This window comes from Lonchura striata, chromosome 5 (assembly GCF_050655825.1).
Source record: "Lonchura striata isolate lonStrDom1 chromosome 5, ASM5065582v1, whole genome shotgun sequence".
NCBI lineage: Eukaryota > Metazoa > Chordata > Aves > Passeriformes > Estrildidae > Lonchura > Lonchura striata.
The window spans coordinates 67,852,597-67,880,484 of NC_140707.1; the positions used below are offsets into that span (position 1 = coordinate 67,852,597).

General features: G+C 44.7%; 1 long non-coding RNA gene across 9 annotated transcripts in view; it reads right to left on the reverse strand.

Annotated features, from left to right (window-relative positions):
- The window catches only part of LOC110484121 (uncharacterized), a 44,391-nt gene that overhangs the window by 10,979 nt on the left and 5,524 nt on the right, over positions 1 to 27,888 (reverse strand). For 3 of the 9 annotated variants that reach the window (XR_014955805.1, XR_014955809.1, XR_014955804.1), the window contains exons 3-9: positions 26,480 to 26,596; positions 19,096 to 26,397; positions 17,722 to 17,825; positions 11,225 to 12,517; positions 4,589 to 11,108; positions 4,342 to 4,431; positions 3,409 to 3,485 (exon numbers count right to left, since the gene is read on the reverse strand). This is a non-coding gene — a long non-coding RNA (uncharacterized LOC110484121). Of the gene's footprint in view, positions 1 to 3,408; positions 3,486 to 4,341; positions 4,432 to 4,564; positions 11,109 to 11,224; positions 12,518 to 16,646; positions 17,148 to 17,259; positions 17,826 to 19,095; positions 26,398 to 26,479; positions 26,597 to 27,888 lie in introns of those variants that run through there. The other 6 variants (XR_014955810.1, XR_014955806.1, XR_014955807.1 and 3 more) reach the window with 6 other exon arrangements.

Consider the following 27,888-nt stretch of genomic DNA (forward strand, 5'->3'; position numbering starts at 1 on the left):
CTCTAAAGGGTGGAGATCAAAGAGCAGCAGAGGGAGAGGTTTTCACACACTCCTCCTCACTGTTGCAACACTTGTCTGACTCCAGAAATGCTTCAAAAGATCAGAGGACGGAACTGTACAAATTCTACCTGAACTGAGACTTGGATCAGCTGAGAAAAGGTAACAAAATATTATTTGAATTCAAGATAGCATTTTTTTTAAATAATGAAATAAAATAATAAATATAATAAAATAATAAAACAAGCCTTTCTCCTACCTCTCTATGTTCAATCCTGTAATAGAATAATAGGACTGTTTGGGTTAGAATTGACATTAAGCATCATTTATTTCCCTCTGCCATGGTCAAAGTGCCTTTTCACCAGACCAGGTTACCGAGGACACATTTAGATGGGACTTGAACAATTCCATGGATGGACCATCCACAGCTTCTCTGGTCAACCTGTGCCAGTGCCTCAGCACCCTCACAATCAAGAATTTCAATTGAATATCTCATCTAACTCTACCCACCTTCAGTTTAAAGCCATTACCCCTTGCCTCTCAAAACATGCCCATGTCAAATTTCCTCTCCAGCTCTCTCCCCACGACCTCTTACTGTAACTCAAGAGCTGAGCAGCAGCAGGAACCTCAGAACAGCATAACCAGGGTGAGCAGGGAAAGTAGCAGAGTTTTCTCTCTTAAAAAGATAAAACTGCCACACACCCTCCCACACTGCAGTTCCCTCAGTATTCCTGAAAGCTGAGGACAGCTGGTGGCTACCTGGCAAGAGCCGGGTTTGCACAGCATCAGCCAGGAACTCACCAGGCAGGTGAAGAGTTTGTGCTGTCAAGGCACCCTCCAGCTAAGCCATAAAATCCTCTTTTTTCCTCTCATTATGAGGAGCAGAATGGCTTTAAGAAGCAGCCAGCATAATGGAGAGGGGTGTCTGGGCAGGTGGGCACTGCCCTGAGCAGACACAAGCTCCTTCTGTGTGCTGCATGTGTTTGATGACTCCATGCAAAGTAGGAAGGCAGATATGGACTCAATGTAATGTCAGATCTCTGTTTTCTTGGTAAACTCAGCATTTCATACCATAGGCAATCAAATTCAGAGAAAAAAAAAAAAAAAAAGAGTGAATAGGGAAAAAAAAGAGAGACTGGGGGGAAAAAAAAGTAAAGTAGAACCCAGAGCCAAGCTCTTTAGCACTGAAAATTTGACTACAACCTTAGTACCTTTGCTTCCTCCTGTAAAGACATGCAAATACAGATAAAAATACTCCAATGATGCTGATAGAACCTTTACAATGCTGTATCTGGGGTGATCACATTATTCATAGGTTAGCAAGCTTTACATGGATAGTGCAGCTCATTTGGTTGATTTTTTATTCAACTTTTATACAGCGGTAGATAATGGCACAGCATGTCATAAACCCTTTAGAATTCTATTTTAATGTCTTCCCCAAATATTTCTGACTTAGCATTACAACAGTTGCTTTCAACTCCAGAGACAAATTCTTTGGAATGCATGAAGGCAAATGGGCAGAACTCAGAAACAGCCTCAAGATAAACTAAGAAGCAAGAAAAATCCTTTTTTCACACTTAGAGACTTTGTATTCACTCAGAATTTCCAAGGATAATGATGTTTTCTCCCCTTCAACAGCACACAAGAGCCAGATCCATCTGCAGAGATGCTATAATCCAAACCAGCTGATGTTGCAGTCTGGTGTTCAGGGGAAGACACCTCGAGGTCTCTTTTCCACTCCCCCACCTTATAAATCCATTGAGATGTGAAGGCACAAGATAAGAGCTTGTTAGGCTTTTTTAATCAACACTTGAGGCAAATGAGAGTCTGTAAATCCCATTGTTTTGTTATTAATGCAGGAGTATTTTCACATCCAGCTCTATGCCTGATTGGAATTTAGCCTGAACTCTTCCATTCCACATCAGTGCCTTCAATCTATTAATTAGACAGGAAGAACCCTAACTATTCTCCTTTATCCAGACAAGCTCTCACTTTGATAGATTTCTGAGCTAACTCTAAAGAGTTGCACAAAAGGCAGCTCCAAGGAAGGCTTCCTGTCGATCTCACCAGCAGTGCCCTGTGTATGCTCCAGACAGCACCTCACACAAAAATGCGGGCAAAAGACTGAATTCCAAAAGAGCTGTCATGACCTAGTTTCATATCAACTTCAAAAGACCCCAGTGTGTGCATTCTTTCTACATTTTTACTTGATTCAGAGAAAACCAACACTTTGTTTCTAACCCCAGCAGAGAGGCCACGGCCGTTTTGGGTTGCTATAATATGATCTCCCTATTAAGTGATGGTCTGAGTTACTGGTTTTAGGGCAGTCTTTCCTTTGGCTGAGTGCAGAAGGAATCATGTCTATAACACTGCAAACTCTCCTGTGCCTCTTCTGCTCAAATCCAGATTGCCCTCAGCCTTTGGATAAATCTAGTTCTCTTCCAACTTTTCTCAGTGTGATGGAACCAAGCCCCAGAGATTTTCAGCAGACCATGCCTGAAAGCCACTTATGTTAGACCAGGATCTGCAGTCACACCATCCAAATTGTGTTTTGCCAGCTCTTATCCAGCACCATGTCAACTTCTGCACAACAAAACACAGGAGCACTTTCTACATTGCAGGACATTAAGGCAGATGAACAAAATGCATATTTAAGCAGATTACCCTCAGATAGGAGGAGCTGCTCTGTATTCAGGTTTTGTTGGCAAAAGCAACACTGTGCAGTTATGAAGCACACTCTCCCAGTTCTTTCAGCCAGAAACAAAATCATTTGGATCCCATATACCATTAATCTGAGTATTAACAATCCCAAAAGAAGTCAAAGGGAGTATTATACTTGTGGAACAGCAGTCAGGCCCATAATGTACCAATTGCTCATTCAGCATGAGACGAAAGTATTTGAGTCTTTAATGATTTGGTTATGTTAATTCCACCTTCAAAAGATCCTTAAGCTACAGGGAAGAACACAGGGTACTTACATAATGCTGCAGCTTGAATCTTTTAATCTCTTCCTTAACACAGGCCACATATTTACCAAAAGGCAGTGCCACGTCCAAAAAAAAAAAAAAGTTTTGAGAAAAGCCCTTCCAGAAAATGTTAATGACCTTACCATAAACATATACATTTTATAGGAAAAGCTCTGATTAAATAATTTTTTGTTCAACCAGTCCCAAGTATCCCGGACTTACACATCTACTTAAACAACAGCTTTGGTCCTTATATCTGAGACCTAACAATAACCTTTCATAATTGCTTTTCCTATTTTAAAGGTTCAAATAGGGAAAATAAGTGTTAAAATATCAAGACTAATTTGAATGTATTTTTTGCAGTGCTATAGGAGGATGAAGTACAGAGAGGACTATGACTTTGTGCATCTCAAAAATAACCTGCCTGTTTAAAAGCCTTCATTACCTTGGCCACAGACCTTTTGAAGTTTCCACTATATTTTGAGTTGTTGCTTTGCCCATGTTCATTAGTTAGGAGGAGATCTGTGAGAGAAAGAGAGAAAATGTGAGTTTCAGCTTTCTGCAAATCTGATTGTTGAACATTTTCAGCTGATTGCATTATTCCCTGGCCTAAGCCAACTAATTGCTTTGGCTCAATTGAACGATAATTGGATTGTTCCCTATAGTTGTGGTTCAATGCCACAGCATTGTGCTGTCGATAATACAGTAAAAGCCTATTAAATCCATGGTCTTGCTATGGAGAATGGTACCTTTAAAACAGACATTTGCTTCTATTGCACATATCAATGCTAATTTTCTTCTTACTTAAATCATAAGAAAAGGGCATTAAAAATGCTACAGCAGAGTGAAAGAGCAGAAACTGTGCCTGAGTTTCCTTCCAGACAGCAATTATAGAAGACCTTTCTCTAAGGTTTCAAAAGGTCTCAAAATTACAAAGAGTTTCATAATTGTAATTGAGACCCTTTGCCTGGAAAACTTGCATTTAAGGAATTGCATCCCAAATTTTTTCCTGTTTCTTGTGACAGCAGTCAAAAATTCAACTTGAATTTGGAGCTTGAGGTCCAGCTCTCTCTTTAATGTTTACCAAGAAAACACAGATTTCCCTGAGTGCTTTGCAGAATGCAGCACACCCAGAGGGGAAGCTGTGTTCCAGGTGAGTGTTGCTAATGCAGACTTTTCCATTACAAAGGTGAAGAAACTGACTTTTTTTCATGTGGCACTGATTCCAGCCATTGCAGAGCCCAGGTCCCCACCAAGGTGTGAGCAGAGGAGCTCTCAGGTGGGTGAGGGTGAAGCACCCCTTGAGAAGATGAGCTGGAGCTCAAGTGGAAGAAGCTTTATGTGGCAATTCACAGCCCAAACTCTACAGAAAACCCACCTGTGGCCCTTCCACCTCTTCCCACAGGCTGCTTCTCCTTATCAAGATGCTCCAAACTGGGGCTGAAGCACAAGCTCACAGTACCTGGCCCTGAAAAGGCAATATTAATCCTGGCAAAAAAGTTCTCAAATGCAGATAATTTGAATCAGAAATTGTTGTAGATATTTGTGAGACGTCAGGCAATGTAGGACAGCCTCTGTCATAAAGTTTAATGTAAATTCACCTCAAAAAAAATCTGATGCTTTACCGTTTTCAAGAATCATCTCAGGGCAAACATGTCTGGGTTCATTTCATGGTTGAGAAGTGTTTGCCTCTGTCATAAATGAGAACTTCAAACCCTCCTGTACCACCTGAGATGAAAACTACCTCCTCTCTGAATTTCTCTTGACTCCTGTTAGCATGCTGTGGCACAACTGTGCTTAAACCTACACCTCTTCCAAGAGCAGGCACTGAAGGTCTCTAAAACCCCTGCATGAGGTGATTAATTAGATGATTATTCACACACAGAGCTTAATCCCAAACCCAGGGAGACCTGTGGGAGTTTACTGACTAACGACCTGCAAGTTGCTACCTAGAGACTCCCCGAAGATTAATTATGTGCCAGATCTGCTCAGATTATGGGCCTAATTTACAACACTGGTATTAAGCTTGCCCATCTCTTTCTGGTTTTCAGTTTAACACTAAATGTTTGTGCTAAGGGTTTGCAGTGTTGCTTCAATGAGCACCTTTGGAGGATGTTCAAAGCCCACTAGCTTCATGGTTTCCAACAAGAAAAAAAGAAATTAAAACAAGAAAATAACATAAAGGTGTTGGCTTGGTCTCTAGTGCCACACCTGGGGGAAAGGAAGGGATTTTTATTTGAAAACCTTGAGCTGCAGGATTTCAGCAAGTAGAAAGAGGACTAAGAGACAGCTGTTCTTTACTTCAAGGTCAAGATCCACATTTGTAATTTTTGGTACTTCAACTGCTAAAATACTGAAAGACCCCATTCTCAGCTCCCATGGAAGATGAAATTTTCCCTGCCACTCCAAGTGTAACATTACTGTGGGCAGTTCCTGGTGTGGATGGGAGTGATGGACCTCTCAAAGACTTGCCATCAGTATTTTCCTTCTGCCTGCACAGGGTGGCAGGAAAGGAGGTAAAGTAACCTCTGAAGGCCAAGGGGACTCACTCGATGTCACACAGACACAGAAAGGACACAGAGAGATGGCCTGGAGCAGCAAACCTCCTCTGCATGAGTTATCTTCTCATGTATAAGCCACTCAAAGAGCTGTCACTAGAATATTTCTAAGGGAGTTTAACTTTCTGACTAATCTTAATTATGTTGGTACACCAGGAGCAGGATCAAGGCGTTTCCTCACTTGTAACAGAATGGGTTCATGGCCAGTAGTTTCTGTTTCAGCTTGTGCTTGGCTTCAGTCCCCAGCTGGACCATAAAATACTTGCAGGGGGAGGATCCTGTTTCAGCAGTCCCTTGGGCTGCAACTTGTAAATGAAGGTTGCCATAAGACCATTGGGAAAGGTAAAGAGCATCTCTAGAACAGAGCAGGATTCACAGCTGGCACGGGTTACAGCCTGTGAGGCAGACCTGCATCCCTTGGGAGTCTGCAGTAGAGAGAAGCCTGGAAAGCCAGAAATAAGTGTCAGGGATTTCCCTAATAATAGGGTTACCCATCAAAACAAAGGCACTGAGCTGGCTTCCTTTCCCAGGTAGGAAAAGAGAAAAAGTGAGAAGGAGGTAGTGAGCACACATAGGTACAAAACTGAGGCTTCAACAAAGCTGCTCTTTCCAGTTTCTGGGGGATTTGCATTTCATCAAGCCTCCACTTGCACTCTTTTAACACAGAATCCATGTCTGCAGAGCTAAGGGAGGCAAGGGGAGATCATCCAGGAGATCTGTCCTTATCCCCAGGTAAGTCATTGTCCACCTCTGGTGCAAGGCAGAGGTAAAGGTCTTCCTGCAGAACAGCACTTTGATCACTGACAGTATTTGTTTTGCTGTGCAAGACAGTCATATTGGGTCTACATCCTCCCACCAGCCCCAGAAGGCACACAACAAAATACTGAAATTATTAAATACAAGATGCTGGAGCTGCACAGTTCACATCAGATAGAGCAGGCAAATACAAGGATCTGAGTGTCCTTGCTCTTCTGCCTAAATTGTCCACGAACCCCTTTGGTGAGAAAGGGCTGTTTCCCAAAAATATGCTGCAGCATAATGCACCCAAGTGCTTTGCATTTTCTCACACCATTTGTCAGCCTCTGCTGGTCACAGGACTGGGCAGACTGTCCTCACCCAAGAAACCCAAAGCATCCAGCCCTGCACAGGCTTCCAGTCCCCAAATTAGAAACTGAATTTTGGAAAAGTGTCTTTCCTAGATTGTCTTGCTGATCATCTCCCCGACTTCAAAGCTCACATCTGTCTCGTGAGGTGAGGACGGTTTCTAACTTTGGTTGACCCAAATTACTTCCAGCCTTCCTCTGCAGCACACAGCAACACTGAGTCTTTCTATGATGCCTTTGATCACTGCACCTGGGAAATAAACTGGTATCTCTGCAAAGAAAGCTTCACAGGCAAAGGCACAGAGGTGAAGCCCATGGTTGAGTCAGCTGCCATTAACAAAATTATTCTGCTTTGGAGAGGCAGCAGGGGGAACCCGAGCACAAAACACAGTTTACCTGGAAGGTGTTGAGTTTTTGGGCACTCCTATCACACCTAAGGGCAGATCCTCACTTTAGGCAAGAGTCATGCTCTGGTTTTCCATAAGGTGGTTCTGCAGGTGGCAGGGACAAGCTTTCCTGAAGTTTTAATTAGTAAAATTATGCAAAGACCTCATACAGCCATCCTCAGACCTAGAATAACTTCTACCTTCCTCAGGGATGGAAGGCTGGGACGTTCTTCCTTTGTATCCTGAAATCTTTCCCATCCCTCCCTGCCACAGTGCCCTCAACAAACACACTTTTTTAATGCTGAATTAACATACCATTAATTCACCGTTCTGAAAGAAATATGGTGTCTGGTTCAGAGCAGACCGATGAAAATGGTGATTAGAATTAAAGAATGTATCATTAAATTTCATCATTACCTATGAAAGTGATGCTTAGAATTAAAGAATTTGTGGCAGGATATTTATTATTTATACTTTCCTCTCAAATTAATTTCTAGTGTACTTTGCAGCTGTATTCCTGCTGAGCAGGGTGGTTGTGGTAGCTGTCCTTCAGTACAAGGATGATTTTTGGTCATCCTCTACACTTAAAACTTTGCTGACTTAGCCACAATAGCAAGAAAGCAGCTAAAATTCTCAGGGATACTTGTGAATTTCACTTCTCTTATTTCAAAGAAAAAGAAAAATTAAGCTAAAAAACACAGCATCTCAGAAAAGGGCAAGACCATTTTTAAACACCACAGATTAGCAGAACATAGCACAATTCAAGCTTTTGCCTATTCATAGACATGACCCTTCTAAAAAGTGAGAAAAGAAGATAATTTTTTTTAAAAAAAAAGAAGTTTGAACTCTTAAACAGCAGGATATTATGTACCTGCTATTAAGCTCCATCTGGTACTCACCATGCAGGCAAGAGACAAGCAAAGACAAGTTTTTTGGGGAGGGGGGAGTGGTGAGGGGTGGAAAGTGGGGGGACAGACTGATTTTAGCAGAAGCTGTAGAACAAAAATTTGTTTGAAGTGATTCTGCACAGCTTTTTGTCATGCACTTGCAATTTTTAAAACTATTTTAAGATTTGGTGGTAAATGTGTTAAATAGGTCACTGTCTGTGTCCAGCACAGAGATAAGAGGCTGTTTATAACTCCAACTGCAGAACTTTGGCTTTTGAGCTCAACTGGTAACTGCTTACATGGCAGGTCCCCAGTGCTTGCCCAGAAGGCAAAAGTTCCAGTCAGAGAAAATAAATAAATCTGACTGCTCTCATGTCCAGCCTTGCTCCAGCTCACCAGTATTTCTATATATGGCAGCCCTGGAGCTCTGGTGAACAGACACCACTGAGGAGCACATGATGAGTGGGAAAAGCAGTCAAAAAATGTTAAAGCATTAGGCAAGGAGGCAAAGTGGATGGTTTTCCAAGAAGAAGATGAGAGAAAGTAGGTGACATTTCTGCCAAAGAGGACTTGGGCTCTGCAGCTGCTCCCAGAAGTGACACACAGTGACACTATTTGTTTGATTCACACAGGAGCTGCAGGAGGGGGTCTGAAGGAGAGAGACACCCAAGAGAAGGTGAAGCAGCATCAGCATTAATCCAGCACTGCCTAGGCCAGGCCAAAACTGAAGACAAGAGCAATGTGACCCATTGAACCAGCATATTTTGGGGTGGGCACAGCCTCACCATCCACCAAGGAAATTATTCTGGCCAAAGCATGTGATGGAGGAGCTGGCAGAGTATGTGTTCAATGGCCCAGCACAGATAAAGTCTGATTATAGCCCCATCTGCAGAGCTCTAGAGCCCAGAGCCACATTTCAGAGGATCTACTGTCCTGCCCAAGTGCTTCTACATCCCACTGAGATTATTTGTACCTCTAAGCTGGGCTAAAGCCTCACAAAGACTGTGACTGAGACTTGTAGAGAGAGAATTACAGAACAAGGTCTCTGCTTTCTCTCCCCTCATGCCTCCCAGAGGAATTATTTAAAACAGGAGCCCTAAGTTCTGGTCTGGCCATGAAGAATCCATGACTGTCATGGCTTTAGAAACTTCCAAGACTTCAGTGTGGTTTGTACCATTTTGTCATAGGCCAGTAGTGGACCATCAGCCCATCTGTGGGCTGCACTGCACCTTGTTTGCCATTCAGGAGCAGGGGTTTGGTCACCTCTCTGATTGCCCAGGAATTAGCTAAAGCACTGCCCACCTCCTGTGTGGGCCAGGCATAGCCATGAAAATAAAGGAACCAGGAGGTTGTGTTGAACCAAAGTTCTGAAAGCAACACGGTGCCTGCTCCAGAAATACCTCATTTAAAAAAATTAATCCTGTGGGAGTTATCAGGGAGCACGGGCAGAAATACTTCAGACACTGAAACTGCAAAGTTGCAGCTGATGGCTGAAATAAACTTGTGTGAGCTTTCAGAGGAGCAGGAGACCAAAGGATGTGGTGCCTATGCAGGAACAAGGAATTAGAGCCATAAATCCTCTCATCACATGCAGCCTTCCCTGACATAAAAATATTACAAAAAATACCCAAAAGTAAGGCCAGTGGGTGGTGAATGCTGTTCTGGGTCTTCACATTTCTGCTGCTCCTCTGCCCTTTTGTTCCTGCTTTTGGGCACAGCAAAAGAAGCGTGGAAACAAATCAAGAATCAGTCATACACAGGAGGAGAAAAATCTGACAGCAGCTAACAGGAAGCAGAACATATGTTTACTGTCATCTTCCTCCCCACATTTGAAAGACCACCTCACTTCCAAGGGGGAGAAAAATCCTTTTGCTGAGTCCCTTGGAAGCGAGAAGAGCACCTCATCAGCTGGCTGCTGGCTCAGCTCTCAGCAGTGGCTCCTTTTCCTTCTGTGCCCCCCTCCCCAGGGCTCTGCTGGAGCCTGTGATTAATTCAGCTCTTTACTCGAGTTTAATGCTGTTCCACAGGCATTTTGTGCAAGTCGTTTCTCTCCCGTGGCAGAAAGCATCACATTCTCATGCACGCCTGTGGGCTGTTGGTTCAGATTGATGGCCCCTTGTGCTGCCAGTGCTGGAACATCCCTTGCACCATCCACATCCTGGGCAGGGCATGGCTCAGTCCCTGCTGTACACCCCAGCAGAGGGGTGGCACTGATCCAGGCTGCTGCAAATAAACTTCCAGATGTGAAGCTTTGCGTTGTTTAGGGACAACATGGCACCCTAAAGCCAGACCCCACAGACCAGAGCGCAGCTGGCAAGAACAAACCCACCTGCACATCACTGCCTGGGGAGGGAGAGGGAGGAAAAGGAGCAGTGAAGAGCAGAAATAACAATTTTCACCACTGACACTCTCATTTAAACCCAGACTGCTATGTAATCTCTTTATTCTACAATCAAACATTATCAACAGCCCTCAATTTACCCCACAGGGGTGACTTCTCCCACCCAAGCACATCCAGGCCATTTGCACAAACAGCTTTACTGGGAGACCATGGGGTTGTTCAGCTGTGGACCTGGCCCCAGCTGGAATTCATTACAGGCTGCAGGACCAGGAGAATTAAAACTGGACCGTGCACAAACTTCAAGCAAATGACAGATTGCAGTTCTGGGGCTCCTGTGTATAACACAGCACCAGACACACAAAGCAAGGAGCACTTTTATGCACATAACTCCTTCACAAAAAGTATAATAAATAGACCATTCCATTCCATCACTTTGTTTTGTTTCATTTTTTTTTCCCAAAAAGTTCCCTTGGCCACAAGATGAAGTTATCTGTGGAATTAATTATCCTGAGACAGCAGCACTGAGAAATAGAAATGTAAAGCCCTAAAGTACTTCAAAAATAAAAAAATATTAAGTCAATTTAAAAAGAAATATCAAAATTAAAATATTACACTTTAAGACAAGGAGTACTCTGTTCACTGTCACACACCAGTCACCTCAGAGCAGAACTTAATCCCACAAATGAAAGGAGACAATCTTTCTGAAGAGCCAACCTTTCCCAAATACAGTCCATCTGTATTTTGTCCTGTCTGCTCCAAACAGAATGAAGGTTTCAGTTTTTATATGAGTAGTTTTTACTTCATATTCTGGATACTGTTGTCTCCTGGACAGTCCCATTCAGCAGCTCCACAGCACTGCCATGGTCACTTCTGTGTGCAATCAGAGCAGGAAGTACAAGGGACATTTGGCATCATTGGATCACACAAACTTTCACATCTGGAAATTTATCTCAGCTGGGACAGGAAAAACAGGGTCATCAAGATACCTTTTTTGTTGTTGCAGGAAGATTTCATGGCATTTCTTTTACTACAACCTCAAACTGAACAGGTGCCTAAAAGATTTTAAGAGAGTAAGAATACAGGATTAAAGGAAAAGAAAAACACCTTGAGCCGACAAATTAATGGAGAGTGTATGAAACAGAAAGAAAAACAATATTTAATGAGTTCTTATGGATATTGTGTTTTGCAAATCATCATTGGCCATGTGGTAACCATGACCTGTCACAGCCAAAACTTGTTGTGGATGTTTGGCTTCAGCTGCTCACCAGGAAGATGGAAGGTGTTCTCATTAGAAGAACCATTGCTAGGAAATGAAAGCCTGCTAATTGTTACAACTCACCAAGAGAGACATTTTAGTAGTGTGAAGTGGTAAACTGTTCACTTTCATCTCATAATTTCTATTATTTCCATAGTATCCAGAAGGAAATATCTCTATTTTATTGACTTTCTACTAGCAAATGCACAACCACACATCCTTTACCCTCAGAAAGGCAATCACAGTGGCCAGGAGCACAGTTCTGCCTTTGGCATCATATATAGACTTTATATATCTGGAGTTTGTTTTCAGTCCTCGACCTCTCTTAATTTGAACTTGAAAAAATAAGTTGGCAGCCGCAGATTGTTTGATGGCTTTTCTCTCCCACACAAGTTTGGAGAGTTTATCTTTTCATTTTTTTTCCTAGTGGAAGGCAGGGGAGTTACCAGAAAAAAAAGGAAAAGGCTTTGCTTGTTATGTTTTTGCTATAGTTATTAAAAATGTTGGAGCTTTATTGTTACTATATTTGATAAAAGAGAAACAGGAACATAAACCATTCACTATCTGGAATGAAAAGAACCCTACTGGTTCTTAGACGGAACATTATATCCTTCCTTGCATCCCTAGACATTGTTTAGAGCATAACTAGACACACACCAGATCTGTGTTATGTGCCACCATAATTCTTATTTTGGACAAAGCTGTTTCTCCCTCCCTGCATTTCTCCTTCATCCCCAGGAATGGATCAGCCAGCAGCAAACCCATCTGCACAAACTCATCCAAGTGACAAGTCCCCACTAAAATGGTTTCTGGTCTTCCCACCACACATCCCAGACCCCATCCCACCACTTGCACTGTAAGTCTGCACTGCATCAGTGGAAATTTGCTTCACGAAAAGGATCCAGCGTGCCTCAACAGCTGCTTGAAGTCATCTCAGTTTTACACGCACCAGGTTTTCTATGCAGGCATGTTCTGGACAGCATTAGTGCAATAAAGGGCATTCCAGGGGCAGCAGAATCAGCTCCTGCAACAGGAATCAGGATGAATTTTAAGTATCAGTGTGAAGGCAGATTGTCTCCTCATCAGTCATAGTGCTATAAAAATGTTAAATGTTGATTTAACAGGAATTTCTCCTGGTCTTGACCTGCAGTAGCAGCTCCTAGCATTGACTACAGAAGCACTCAGGAGTTTCTGAAGTTCACATTACAGGGACAGAGCATGGTTTCCCAGGTTTGAGATTTCCTGATTGACACTGATCTGTAACACCTGGGTGGTCTCAGAGAGCTGCACTCACTGTGAAGACAAGGCTTTTGGGGCTTGACACTGAGGGTAGGATTACAGACAGCACCTTGAGCAACACTCAAGGGGACAACAAACTATTTCATCTGCCTCTTTCTTCCTGTGTTATCCATATTTTCATATTTTTTCTTTTTTTTTTTCTTTCTGTATGCAGAGTTTTTTAATTACCTTTGTGGTAAAGGGGAAACCAGATCTCTTACCTGTGAAGAATTTAATATCAGAAATTCTGTGTTAGGAAAACATCATGTAAGGAAATGAGGAACTGTTATGAACCCCAATGTTGAACCAATATAACCTTAATACCTCTTGTAGCCATCACACTGGCATTTGCAGCAGCCAGAAGGAGCATGAGGCTCTCCTGAGTTCAAAGCTGGGCTCTCTGTCTCCCTGACCCCTTCCAGCAGGTGTGTGTCCTTCCACCTTCTCTCTCCAGAATGACCCAGAATTAACAAGAACATGAAATATTCTGGGTTTTACAAAGGGATCTGCACCCCAGCCTATCTCCTGGCACTGTAGGGTGATATATCCAGAATTAGTTTTGCATCATAGAGTCCAAACCACTGAAACAAACATAAAGGCAAGAGTCAAGGAACTGGATTAAAAAACGACTACACTCTGTAGAGGACAAGAAACCCTTAATGCTTCACGTTATACTTAGAAAATCACTTTAGCCCAGGACTCACTTAGTGATTACAGCCCCATTTCAGCCCCAGATACCCAAGTGAAGCTCTGATGGAAGGTTTAGAAAAGGTCTTTTAGCCACAGACAGGGAGATCAATCTGTTTAGTCTCAAAAGGGAGAGAGTGGGAGGCAGCTTGATTACACTGTCTTCACATGGAGAAGAAAACAGGCTCTTAAAAGGGATTTTTAATCTTGGAGAGCAGCTTAACAAAATGCTCCTGGCTAGAAGCTGAGTCCAGACCAGTTCCAGTTAGAAACAAGACACTTTAAAAAGGAATTAAAACAAAAAGGTAACATTTTTTAAGAGGTTGTGACCACTGGGAAAGGCTACTTGGAAAGGACAGTCTGCAAACCAAGTTTGGATACTTTTGGGCAGTTGCCCTTCTGTCACCCCTTAAGGAGCTCAAAAGGGAAAGCTGGCCAGAATTTACCAAAATTTCACCTACCAGCTCCTTCTGAGCTTATCTAAGCCCTCAAAATAGCTCAATTGAAAAATTTAATAAACCTTGCTAATAATGACCGTGCAGTGCTATTTAGGCCCACTTTTACCTGGGCTCTAGCAGCATTTGTGCCTCTATCAAAATTATCCTTGAAATGAAGAGACCACCCAAAACAGCCAGTCCAATGCCTTTTCACTGTGTTAATACCTTATCCCAACTGGTTCTTGGCTGCTGTGATCACTTTTGGTGTATGTTGGAACTGGAAAAGACGATGCTTTTTGCAAAAAAGGAAAAAAAAAAAAAACCACCAAAAACATTTTCAGCCTGCTCCAAGTCTGTCCTGATCCCATCACCCCACAGGCAGGAAGGGCAAAAGGGGATTAAATAAATGCATGCACAATTGGCATGCTTTTATTTCACTCCATTTATGCCCATTCATAGAATCACGGGATTACCAAACTTGGTCAGCCTAGGTCATCAATCTAACACTGACAAGTGCATCACTAAGCCTTGACCCTAAACACCACATCCACACATTTTTTGAGCACTTCCAGGGATGCTGATTCCTTGAACAGCCTGTTCCAATGCCTGACTAGCCTTTCAGTGAAAATCTTGCCTAATATGCAGTCTAAATCTGCCCTGGCACAACTTGAGGGCATTTCCTCTTGTCCTGTCCTTTATTACCTGGGAGTAGACACTGACCCCACCCTGGCTACAGCCTCATTTCAGGGAGTTGTAGAGTGATGAGGTCTCTCCTCAGCCTCCTTTCCCCAGACTGAGCCCACCCCCAGTTCCCTCAGCTGCTCCTCATGGGATTTGTGCTCCAGAAGCTTCACCACTCATTTCTGCTGCTCAGCAGTGAGCTCTGCTGGCATTCCTCACACCAGCATCACTCAGTACAGAGAGAGAAGACACCACCACTCACGGGTCTCTGAAAGCTCTGTGACCCAGGAGGTCAGCAGGAACCAAGAGAGCTGCATGGCTCTTTCTCCTGGCACATTCTTCCTGTATGCCAAAAAGAAAATTGTGCTGTGGGTTGCCAGGGAAATGAAATGTCTCAAAGAATCACAGAATTGTTTCAGCTGGAAGGAATTTAAGGACCACCTAGTTCCAACACCCCTGCCATCGACAAAGACATCTTCCACAATTCCAGGTTGCTCAGAGCCCCATCCAACCTGCCCTGGAACACTCCCAGGGATGGGGCAGCCTCAGCTTCTCTGGATAAACTCCAAAAATATGAATGACAGGAGGACACAAGATACCCAATACAACAGTTCCCCTTTCTGCAAGGGTTTCAAAGGGAGCAGTTTGGTGTCTGAGCAGTGTCAGATCCCATTAGTGATTCTGAAGCACAATGCTGTTTGATTTCTTTATCAAAGCTTTTATTTTCAAAGGAGTTTAAAGGGAACGTGGTCATCTGGGAGGGGAGGGAGAGAGACACAGAAAGGTGAGTTCACAGCTAGAAAGGCCTTTTCAAAATGTGAAGTTCCATGAAAGATTTCTTAAAGAAATCCCCAAAAGCTTTCACTGAAGCAGTTACACACTTCCCTGCCCCAAAACACAAGAAGTGTTTGTGGGGCAGGGAAGAAGCACAAACACTCAGGTGTAGAGGGATTTGTGTGCACATGCAACACCTGCAATCAATGCAGAAGACTTTATCCATGGAGCACTTTGCTGTGGTTTAACCTGGCAGCCCTTCCTTGCTTGCTCCTCTGTCTTCTCAGGGGAGAGCACATAGCTACATGGGGAGGAAAACAACTTTAAATATCACACCATAGTCTGGAAAACACAAAGCACAGTTTTCCACCCCAGGTAGCTTCTGCTGGCAAACACACCTCCTCAGGAGTCTGTGGAGAAGAGCCACAGGTTACAGAGCCACCCTCAGCGAGGAAGGGACCCTGCTGTCCCTTGGTCCCTGCTCTGGAGCCCCATTCCTCTTCTCGGCTTCAGGGAACTTCTCCAGCTGCTAAAATAACCACGGCATGAAGCCTTTTGTATTCTGAACGATTTGCTGCCCTCTGTAGTCCAATCAGAGCTTTATTCAATCAATCCACGGCAGGAACGCTGCTGCTTTTAGCTGAATTTCTCCAGCAGCCCTTTGAAGTGAGAGCCCAAGGCGTGAGAAAAAGGTGATGAGTCCAACAGGACAAGCAATAAAGTCACTCTTCCAAGAGTGAATCTTCACTGGGGCAGTCATCCCAAGGGTTTCCCATCCCCAAGGAAGCCCTGCCTGAGAGTCAATCATCAACCTCCACCACCCTGCAGTGAGAGAGGGAACAGGCATGGCTTAAGGCAGTGCCTGTCTTGCTGTTCCTGGTGGCTCTGCTGTGTCTCCAAGCTACAGGAGTTCAAAGCTGGAATAGAAATCTGCAAACTCTGTGTGAAGCTGGAAAAAAAACCCCACAAGAGTCTGAGCAGAGAGCCCTGGAGAGGCCCAACTCTTCAGCACACTGTAATACATCTGCAGATAAAATATTTCACTTGTCAAGCTCCTGCTGCCCAAGTACACCTTTCAGTCCTGAGGGTTAAGCAGGAAAAGGGAGCTCAGCCCGTTGCCAGGCTCTGCAGGAAGCTGAGCCCAAGGGGACCAAGAAGGGCTTGGGCTTGGAGACCAGAGGGGCTGAGCCTCAGGGAAGCATCATCCAGCTCAGGCACAACTCAGAAATAAATGGCTGGGAGTAAACTCAGGAGATCAAGGTCCTCTTCATACCCAACAGCACTAGTATTTAATTTATGAAAGAGGGAACCCTGCTCAAAACAAGCTAAAACTCCTATTTTCACAGCCCTGCTATCCTGAAAAAAATTTCCCCCTCTTCCCTCCCAACTCACTGCCTTTATTAGAGCTAACCACAAAGCTTCCAACAGGGGAAAAAAGCACTTTCACTGCAAACCGACAAAGTTTACAGCAGATTTTTCCCAAAAGAAAAAACAGTTTCTGCTTTTCAGCCTTCCCCAATTACGCTGGCACAACACATCTCTCGAAGTGACAGGTGCTCTGGGTTTTGTGTAACCTCACTAGAGTCTGCAGGTAAATGCAGCCCTCCAGTGGTGAAGAGAAAGACACACAGGCGGTTTTTGTGTCTGTGGATAGAGACAGAGCTATCCTAATGAGCAAAGAATTCTTCTCTTTCTTGGTGGCCCTTGTGGATGCCAATGCACAGAAACCTGCAAATCCAGACCCAGCTCAAGACATCACTGCCAATTCACCCTGATTGCAGTCGGTCTCCCATCACCCTTGTAATGAAACAGAGCCAAAGCTGATGGTCAGACAACAGATCTGGGACATCTTGGTCATCCAGGGGTCAGAGAAGGTCGTCATTCCCTTACTGCAAGGTCTAATTCCTACCTGCACAATTTAGGGATCATTTGCAGCTTCTTCAGGTCCTTCAAGAAGTGAAGGGGAGGGAGAGCAGGAGCCCAGAAAAGACAACTTCATTCAGTGGCTCTGGCCACTGCTGTTTTACTTGATGTGAGCACCTGGGCAGAGCCTGGGTCACATTCCCATCCATCTTCTAACCACCAGAGCAAGAAGGGAATTGCCCCTTGTAAATAAGAGCAGCTCCTTGCATTTTGTCCTGCTCACAGCAGACCTCAGCGAACAACGCACACATTGCAGCTTCTTAAGAGAGCAGAGGAGAGAGTTTACACCAAACTCGCAAGATTTGGACACTCTCTGGGGCCAGAAGCTAAGGAAAAACTCGGGATGATGTTGCAAAGAGGTAGAGAGCCTTGTTTTGGGGTGTTCTGTCAGTGGGCAGCAGGGTCCTTCGAGCCCTGACCCATCCAGCCCCCACCACTGCACCATCACCTGCTTCCCACGCAGCTCCACGCCAGCGATTTTCCAGCAATCCTTCAATGCAGCAGTGCCATCTTCAGGCACAGAACCTGCCCTGCACCGCTGGGAACAGCGACCTGCCCGGGGAGGAAGGGACAAGGTGTCCTGGAGGGCAGGCTCAGTCCCAGGGCACCAGCATTTGACTTGCTATTGCCCTGAGCTCTCTGCAGCTTGCCCTCGCTTTCCAGGCGATGCCAGCCTTGAGAACTGCAAATGCAAGATCCATGTGGGCTTTTTCAGCCTCATGACAAATGTCCATTCCACCAGATTTTGTTATCCCACGTGGAACCAGAGCACAGCTCTGAGCCAGTCCATCAGCCCCTGGTCGTGTCTTCACTCAGACCCATCTCCCAGAACACAAACTGCCAGCTAAAACAATCCCAGGAGAAGAGTAACTCCTTGGGAGCAAGTGCAAGACTTTTGGGAATTGAGAACTTCCTGACCAGGATTTTTGTCCTAGTTCAGTTGCTCCCAAAACAGCCTCTGCATTCTGCACCTGTCTGAGCAGCAGCCAGACACAATCTCTGGCTCTCCTCCAGGGCTGACTTTTCTTCACCACAGCTATTTGCAGATATTCCTGTGCTCCTAAAGGGTACTGAGATACCCATTAGCCTTAGGCACAAAATTTTGCAGAAAAAATCCTATTTACACTAATGCTGTGAGCCAGTGACCCATCTCGTTGGGATCATCAGGAACAGCACTCCAAGTCCATTATCAAAAGGTGGGATATACCATGGTGGGATATCTTTATGGGATATCCCACTCTACACCTGGCCACGCAGGACCTGCATTAACATCTGCAAACACAGTGCAGGACCTTGTGACACCGTCACACTGGGTGCATTCACAGAGTCCCATCCTGCAATTCCATCTACCTACAAAACCCCAATGTTTACCTGGATATCACCACTTCAATATGCCAGCTTTGCCTCCACTAGAGAGTTCTGGGAGAGACCCAGTCTGGGGTTGTGGTGCATCCAGCCTTTTGGAATGCTTTCTGTGTATGGAATTGATGATCCCACTGGGGACAGGTTAAAAAACTCCTGTGGCTCCCCCCAGCATCCCAGCAAGGGCTGTGGGCTTGTCAGGTGCCCAGACTGTGCTGGGCTGCCCTACCCTGGCACTGCCAGCCCAGATTCATGGAGCAGCTGGCACAGGACCCAGGGAACCCTGTAATGGGGTGGTGTCAGCACACCTGAAATATCTGCATGGCCCTGAGCCTCAAACACAGGAGAGCAATTACAGCTTCCCCACTATGAACAGGAGATCCTGGCACCTTACAGGGAAAAAGACCTTTTCCTTTCCAGCCAGCCTTCCTCTCCCCAGCAGCAGATGCGAGACACAAACCTCCTTGCAGCAAATTGGCATTGATTTCCACTGAGCAGTTTGTGTCACAAAAAAAGGCTCCTTCAACCAGTAAGCTCCAATTTGGCACCACTCAGCCTTAGTGGGGACAGTTTCATCAATGGCACATCAGCCTGCAGGCAGCAAGGAAGAGCAGAGCCTCCCACTGGACATGGGGAGCTGGGAGGCTGCAAAGCTCTGCTCAGCACTCTGCAGCCAGGAGCTCCAAGCATCACCTGGTTTGGTCATCAGCACTGTTTATCCTGGGGTCGGAATTAATTAAGCCCTGCAGTGCACCGAGGGTGGGATGCAGTGATGAGTTACAGCTCTCAGCTGGCTTCCCTGGGTCCTGTGCCAGCTGCTCCATGGATCTGGGCTGGCAGTGCCAGGGTAGGGCAGCCCAGCAGCTACTTCAATTCAAAGTGGCTGTAAAGAGCTAAAAAGAAAACATAGCTGAGTGCAGAACAAACCCACAACAGTCTGGCCATGGTATTTTCATCACCTCCTTAAACAGCAGAGGAATTGGCAGAGAGGAGCCCACCTTAAGCCTGCAGCTGAATTTGCTTTGTGGCAGGATGATCCACATGACCTTGAAAAGATCCATAGTGGGAAAGTGTTTGCCTGTGTTGGACAGCCCAGTGCCTCAGCTCTGGGAGGTGGGAAGCTGCTCCAATGCCTTTTGCTTCCACACTAAGGCAGTTCTCCCCACAGCTGGGCCAAGGAAGCCTCAGCAGATCTTACCTGTGTGCTGAATCCTCAGAGGTGGCAGCTCCTAACAAGGATCCAGGTCTCATAGCACATGTCACAGCTGAGATGGCCATGATACACAGAGAATCATCATATAATTTCAGAAAGCTTCAACCCATACAGAGCAGCATCACAGCACTTCAGAAGGCTGCAAGCATCTGCTCTTTCTTGTTCTTTAGCCCAACCTTTTGTTCCCTCATGTTCCTGCACTGCCCCTGTGTGCCCTCTGTTCCCTTTGGTGATGCTCAGTGCCCCTGGGCACTCCCTGCTATCATTACTGTCAGTGCTGCTCACCTGCTCCTCACAGCTGAGCCCACTGGGGATGAGGTTCAGCCACAGCCCCACTCCCAATCACCACAAACTGTGGACCTGCAGCCAGGAGGAATTTTGGGCATTTGAACATATTTCTCTATGCCAGAGACCCTTGGTCATTCACACAAAATATAGAAAGAAAAAAAAAAAAAAAAAAAGCAGGTTAAAACTGCAGACATGCAGCAAGCCCATTCCTCTAAGTCATGCACATCCCCAGGCCAAGCTCTAGGTATTGCGTTTTGGTTAAAAAGAAGAGTGTTCATAGACAGGTAAAGGACTGTGTCTGATAAGGGACACCCCAGGATCTGAGGGGTGGCTGCTAACCCTGGCAACACCACATTCACATGAGGCACATCAGGGGCTCAGGGTCAGTGGTTTCAGAGCTGTACTCAGGTTGAAGCATCCAGCTGCTGGCTCCTGATGCAACAGCTTCAGAGGAGGTGACTGATCTGCTGCTGTGACCCTTTGGCCCCTGGTTGGGATGTTCAGTCCTTACAATACTTGGACCTGCAGCCCAGGTGGTACCCAGGTCCTGGCTGCACATGGGAGGTGAAGCACTTGGCCCTGGAAGACGTTTCTTCATGATTGCCTCAAGAGTCTCCTGCCCACAGGGGAAAGCCCATCTTTTGTAAATATTTCTCCTTTTCAGTATCTCTTCAAAGTGTTCAGTGTTTCACTTCAGCTTCTTCAAGAAAAGAATCCTAAAGACAATTCCTGAGGGTAAGGAAGATGGTGATCTTTCTGTCATAATCAGGATTTTTAGTAAAAAATCCCATTTTTTGAAAAGCTCCAAAAGCTGACTATTTTAACTTTGACCCTTTGGCAGCATCTGGAACATGCCCTGCAGAACATCATTAGGAAAATGATTCCTTGCAGATTTGGAAATAAAATACATAAACAAGGAAAAGAAGAAGGGTCTTGCAAGTCCAGAGGCAAGTTGGGATGCAAACAATGGGATCAGGGCAGGACAAGTGAGCTACCGAGGAGTTACAAGTGAATGACAGGGGAGTTACCCCAGGTTTGCTCTCTGATCCAAGTCCTTCAAATAATCTGTGGTTATAAGTTTTTTAGGGGATTGATGGACTTAGAAACTTTTCTTTAGAAACATTACATGTTATCTTGTAAATCAAACAACATACAAACAACAACCATCTGCTTCAATAGAAATAGATCTTTATTAATAACATGCACATCATACGTATATTTAAAATACATATACATTTTTTCTACTATTCACTTTAGAAAACAATTTCATAAAAACCTTCAGTCAGGTCCCAGGTAATTTTAAACATTAAAAGGCTTTTTTTTTTTTTTTGTTACAGAACCAGTAGGTATTATTCCAATTATTTGGTGTATAATCACCACGTATTTAACATAATGCAGGCTCATGCATTTCAATAGAAATAGGTGTTCCCTTCTCTGCTTTGTCAGTCGTGTCAAATATATGATGATATACTTGACAACACCTGCCACAGTTGTCATATGCAGCTGTGATTCCCTCCTGGGAGTGTTCTACAGGTGATCTTTAAAATCTGGAGACAATTTTTTTACAACTTTCAGAGTTCCTGCAAGGAGCTCCTGGTACTGCAAGTGGCCCAGAGCCCAACTACAGCGGGAACCAGACAAACAGAATTTCATGAATGTTGGAGAGCAAAGCAATCTGAAAAAAGAAAAGAGGGAATTGGCAAATCCCCTCTCGTGTTCATGGCAAACTGAGGTCAGGGTTGGGTTTCCCAAGGTCCTGCCAAGTACCAAATCAGGTCTGTAGGGAGTGCACAGAGTTACCAGCGAGAGACGGTTTGCGGATTTACAGAACATTTACAAAGGCTCGTACGAGGGTGGGACTTTAAGGCACAATAGTCCATGTACTCCACACATTCATTGGAAAACAGAAGTTCAATTTACAGTGCAAGAGAGATGTACTGAAGAGCTGAAGCGGCAGCTCGGGGCTCACGGTCACCAAGAAGGCGGCGACCGACGGGGATCTGCAGCCCCAGCCTCAAGCTCGTGCACATGCTGAGCATCAAGCACACGAGGAGCCTCTGGGGCTCCAGGGACAGGGTCTGAGTGAGGAAATGGGGTGATAACCCAAGCATTTACAGGATCAGGGCCCTAATGTCACAGAATCATGGAATCATGGGACGGTTCGAGTTGGAAGAGACCTTGAAGACCGTCTGGTTCCAACCCTCCTGCCATGGGTGGGGACACAACTCCACTAGAGCAGGTTGCTCAAACTCAGTGTTGGGGTTCTGCACCAGATCCCATCCACACCCACACTGTGGCCCCCACAAAGGTGCCCCGTGCACCCTTCACCAGCATGACCAGCCAGAAAAGCAAGACAAAGAATACTCAATTCATGGGAACACTAATTACAGCCAAGTGTGCTGCTGTTCCCAGGTGAAAATGAATTGTCCTAAGCCAGTCATTTTCAAAAGGATCAGCTCTCCTCACCAAGTCTGTCCTGGTTACCCAGCTCATCTATATTCCCTCTGATGAATATTCTATCTCCAAGGCAACTGAGTCAAAGGGAAGCAAGGACTTTCTTTACATCCAGTGCAAACATAGCCCATATGTAGGAGTTCCTAATGCAGTCATAATAGAACATATATATATATAAAAATCTATCTCAGTGAAAGTTGACCACCTACAGACAGATTCTCACATCAGAAGCCAGAAGAGCCGAACTGTAGCTACAAACCCAAAAAAGAAAAATCACTGTATGTAGCTGTATTAAAATGCTGGTACCCAGTAACTTGACAACTAAATGTTAAAATCAATATAAGTATATAATTCAAAAAGGTGTCAAATATTTTGGGAGTAACTTGCAATGTTATTGCACATTTGTACTTCTTTATCACCCCATAAACTATTTTTAAGCACTCAAATCAAAATTTTCAGACCCACTTTTCAGCAGCACCAATGCTGGGCAAAGCAGAAGCAGTAAAAACTGAAGCAGACTTAAAGCACATAGAATAGTGAACCTTTGATTCAATTCCATATCAAAAAGTCAACCATAAAAAACTCAATTTGTTCTCTAGAAAGAAATCATCCATTTTAACAACTCCTGGAGCAAGTGAAAATTAAAAGAAGAGACAATGTGTTTTCTTCAAGAAAACAGCACATGAGAAAAACATTACTAAATTATCATCCTCTTTCCTAGGTAGCCCAAGGAGTTTTGTGACCTGATGCAGATTTTTGTCTGTTATATCTGTTCAGTTATCACAATGCCTTCACAGAGAAGCTTTCAACAGGCAAGAAAGTATCTTCCTCTTTCAGCAGTCAAAGAACCTCTTCAAAGGTGAATCTGACAGGGCCAATGTTTTTTTGTTCAGGTGAGGTTAAAGACTTTGATCCTACTGAGCTTTTTCATTTCACTAAAACATTTCTAATTTTAAGTTAAAAGATTTGTTTATTCAAGCCAGAACCATCCTATGAATATAAAAAGCCAGCCAGCAAGAGAAAAGAAGCATTTAAGCATTTCCTGTACATGCTAGATCGTTATGAAATCAGATGAAAACCGACACAAAGAGGGGGGGAAAAAAGCATAAATCAAACCACTTCAGAGTGGAAAATTACATGGTTTGAAAAATCAGAAGACAGGAGCAATTTTCCTTTACCATTCCCCCAGCCCTGGGGTGGCTCGGGGCGTTCCTGGTGCCGCAGAGGCCAGAGGGATAATGGCACCTCTGACAACAGCAAAGGGCTTCTCTGCCAGCTCTTACTGCTCACACTGGGGCTGTCCTGCAGACCTGATCATCAGCCTGGGCTCTACCAGCCCCTTTTCCACTGGAAATTTCTCAAACTACATTGAAACCATTTCTCGAATCATGCAACTGGACCAGCTGCGTGGTTTCAGGCTGGTGCAAGCCCAGGGACAGCAGGAATCAAACCATGCACAGCCAGCAAGCTCTGAGGCTGAACTGCACTGGCTAAGGATTGAAAGACACCCTTTTCTAAGAGATAAGTAAATATGACTTGTCTCAAAGCAAAAACAGAGATCTGAACAGTCATCGTGACTAACAGCACCTCCCAAACAGCACTGCCCTGTTTTTTCAGCCTTCCCACAGTATCTGAGATGTTTATATTCTCCAGTTTGCAGGTTATCCTTGTTTTACAAGATTACACTGCTGACATTCATTTTTTTTAATTAAAAAAAAAAATCTGAATTTTTCTGCTTCCTTCTGTCTCCTAAATCTCTACTGACTTCTCACTACTGACACCAGAGTTAACTTTGTTCTTCACACCTTTTTGCTTTTGCTTTTCTGCCTTTTCTCCAGCACTAAGACGTGCCTGGGAGCTGTGATGATATGTGTGACACACACGACCAGGGCGCTCTGAGCAGGGTGACAGGAGGAATCTGACACAAAAAGCACATTCCTAGCAAGCCACAGTATTTGTTCACACTATAGAATGCTTCAGAAATAGCATCAGCCACATCTGCAAGAGCAAAGCCTTTCAAAACAAATAAAAAATTAGGTTCTTAGATATATATGTATATATATGTATATATGTATATATATATATATCTGCCTCCAGCTGAGTGTGCGCTATTATTTACTTTGTTTTAAAGCTTTAAAGTGGTGATAGCCAGCGAGGCAAAGCCAACAGACCTGTAGGACTTTGACAGGCTTTGAACCATCTCGTGTGTTTGTTCAGCAGTTCTGGGATTCAGGTCCCTAACAGCTAATTTACAGGCTTGTTAATCACATTCCTCCAAATTATAGTGCAATCTCTGCTTCTGACCCCATTGCTGGAGCATCATCTTTTCCCTAATGTTACTCTTTGGTATTTTCGTGACGTAGCTTTGGCAGCTAAGAAACTTTCCACTTGTAGTCATTCCATTTGCTGAACATCCCACGTGCCATAGCTTGTGAAATATATATATTTACATATTTTAAAGTTAATTCCCAGATTGAAATTAGACATTTCACTTAACCTGAAACATTATTGTTAATGCTGAGCAGTTTCATCAGGAGAGCCTCTGAGGTCTTACCATCATCTGTCAGATACATTCATTCTCTATCCATGAGAGTTATCATTGTTTTTCTGCCTTTTATAGTCCACATAAAAGGAAATTGCTGTCTATTCCCTAGCACCAGTGTGAACCTCGGGCCAAACAGCAAATTAGCATGCAAAGAAGTATTCGGGGAAACAGCTAGGGAAAGAGGCAAATGAAGTTAAGGGAACACTGATGATGGGCTGAAGAAACAATTTTTCCTGTGAGTCATTCTGGTTTGTATTAAAATAGCAAAGTAGATACCAGCTAAGAGATAATATAAGTAAAAAGTGAATGCAATTAATTTTTTTTAAAAAACCAACCCACAAACCCTTGCAAATCTCAGTATAGAGTGTCTGTAAGTAGCAAGCGAGTTCAGTCTCCGAAAATCCTAAGCTACAGACTGATTCCTTTGGCACTGACTCCTTCATGGTCAAGGAAATTCTCAAAGAAACTTTCTGTCTATACTTTTACAGCAGATAACTTGAGTTTTACTCCTCACTGTTAGACTACTCCACTGCTTCGGGGGCTCCCCTTGCACCGGGGCTGGCGTAATTTAACTGCAAAAGGGATTTGGAGCATCCGTATCTACACACAAGGTAACTTTAAGTGCCGCTTGGTTTCTACAAACGGCCTTGCACGCAGTCTCTGCAGGTTTAGGACCTCTGTACTGCACCTCTCTGTGTGTACAGCAAGGTGTTTCACACCGGGGGTTAACAGCGGGGTCTGCAGAGCATTTTCCAAAGCACCTTCCACTCAGCTCCCTGCGCCTCCACCTCCATTGCAAACACATCTGCAATTAGTGCCTCATCTCAACACCTCAACAAGCAGTCCAAGCATTCAGAAACAAACATCAGTGGGTCTAACAGCTACTTTTAATTCATTTTATAAATAAGCAACTGAGAATTTTGCTCCAGGTGGCTGCCCGTGTAGCCCATCCCGTAGACGGCGTTCTCTGCAGAGTAAGGCACGATGCGATACGAGTGCAGCTCTTCATAATAGAGCGACTGGGAACAGCACTCCTGCACCATCAGCTTCAGCCGTTTTCGTGCGTCAGAGTAGGCAGTCCTATAGCACGGAGCCTCCTTAAAGTATTCATAGCTCTCCCTCTCTGTCTCTAGGTGAATCTTCCTCAACAGATTGTTAATTAATACAGACCTACGGAGATAGGCTTCGGGGTCGTCCAGGAAGCGGAGTTTCTGGAGAGACAGTTTTAGGATACAAGTCCGGTCCTCCGGTAGTATCAGGTGCTGGGGAGTAAATGGATGGGTCTTTAGCATCAAGGAATGAAATTAGGGGGAGGGCGGGGTCTAGAACGAGAGAGATACTCACTTTTGGACAATACTCATGGTAATCCTGATGTAAATGTTCTTCTTCTGCATATTTTCTCTTAAAGTAAGCTACTTTCGACGTCGTTAATGTCTTTGGTAGGCCCCGATCAGATCAGCTCTGCACAAAAGAGGAAGAAGAAAGTCAGCATTGGCCAGGGTGGCTGCAACATCGCAGTCTGGGGTGTGCAGGGCAAGGAGGCATCCAGAGGGGGAGTGCAGCCAGGACAACACTCAGCCTCAGCCTGCAGCCCTCAGCCCGCTGGAAGAGCAGTTGAGAGGCTGAAAAATGTGAAGCTGTCTCTGAAACAGCCACCCTGAGGCTTGCCAGCACAGCCAGCCCCTCTCCCCTCCCTGGAGTGACCACCACAGCAGCAGGCACAGGCAGATCTCCTGGTCCTACAGCTGACTGGGGTGATGGGGCCAGCCACAGCCTCACAGAGCGGGCAGGAGATGCCCTAGATGGGAATGTCACCGTGCACTGCAGGAGGGACCAGGATGGGGCCACCTGTGTGCAGGACCCTGTGCCCTGCTGTGGGCTGTGCGGGCCGAGGGTGGGGTTTTGATTTCAACCCATCATGCCCGGAGCTCCGTGGCTTCCCTGGAAAACCGGTGCAGAGAGCATTCACTAGATGGTAGTGTTGTCTCAGAAGAGCCCCAGTTCAAAGGGAGGGTGATGGAGCTGGTTTGTTCTCTGGGTGGCTTGTTTTTCAGGGCACAGAGGATGGAGGTTCAGCATTTAAGATAAGAAAAGGAATTACTGGGCTTTTGTCCTGTGACAAGAGCCATGGGGACATCTGTTCCTCCAGAGCTGAGCCCTGCAGAGGACCAGGGCACTCTGGGCACTTTCAGCATGGCCTGGCTGCCTGATCTGACCTTGCTCATTTCCCTGGAAAGGTGACATGGTGCTAATTTGGCACCTTAATGAGGTCCATAATTCCAGTGGTACTCAGCCTGGTGAACACTGGGTCCCTGTGAGAGCCAGGGCTTTGCTTGGCTATTCACCAGAAAACACAAGGAGCCCTGTGCATTTCTGGGAAGCAGAAACCTCCTTCTAGACCATCCCTTTTGTAAGAAATTTCTGATATTTGCTTTTAAATGTATTTAAAAAAAACAAACACCGAAGCTTTATTATACTGATGTCTAAAGGCAAGCCAGGGGAAAAAATGTATCTAGAGACACTGCACAGAATAACTCAAAGCCAGGTCCTATAGAAGCTATTTTCTTTCCCAGATTGGGATCTCCTAATGGGAGCATTTGAAACTTAGATTTTCTGAAGAAATAAAGGATTTGGTTCCCTGACACAATAGAAAGGCAATAATGTACTGCACAGCCAGAACACAGACTTCATGTTGCTGGAAGGATCCTTCCATGGGGCATGAGGGGCTCCTTGAGCCTTATTTGCTGCTGGGG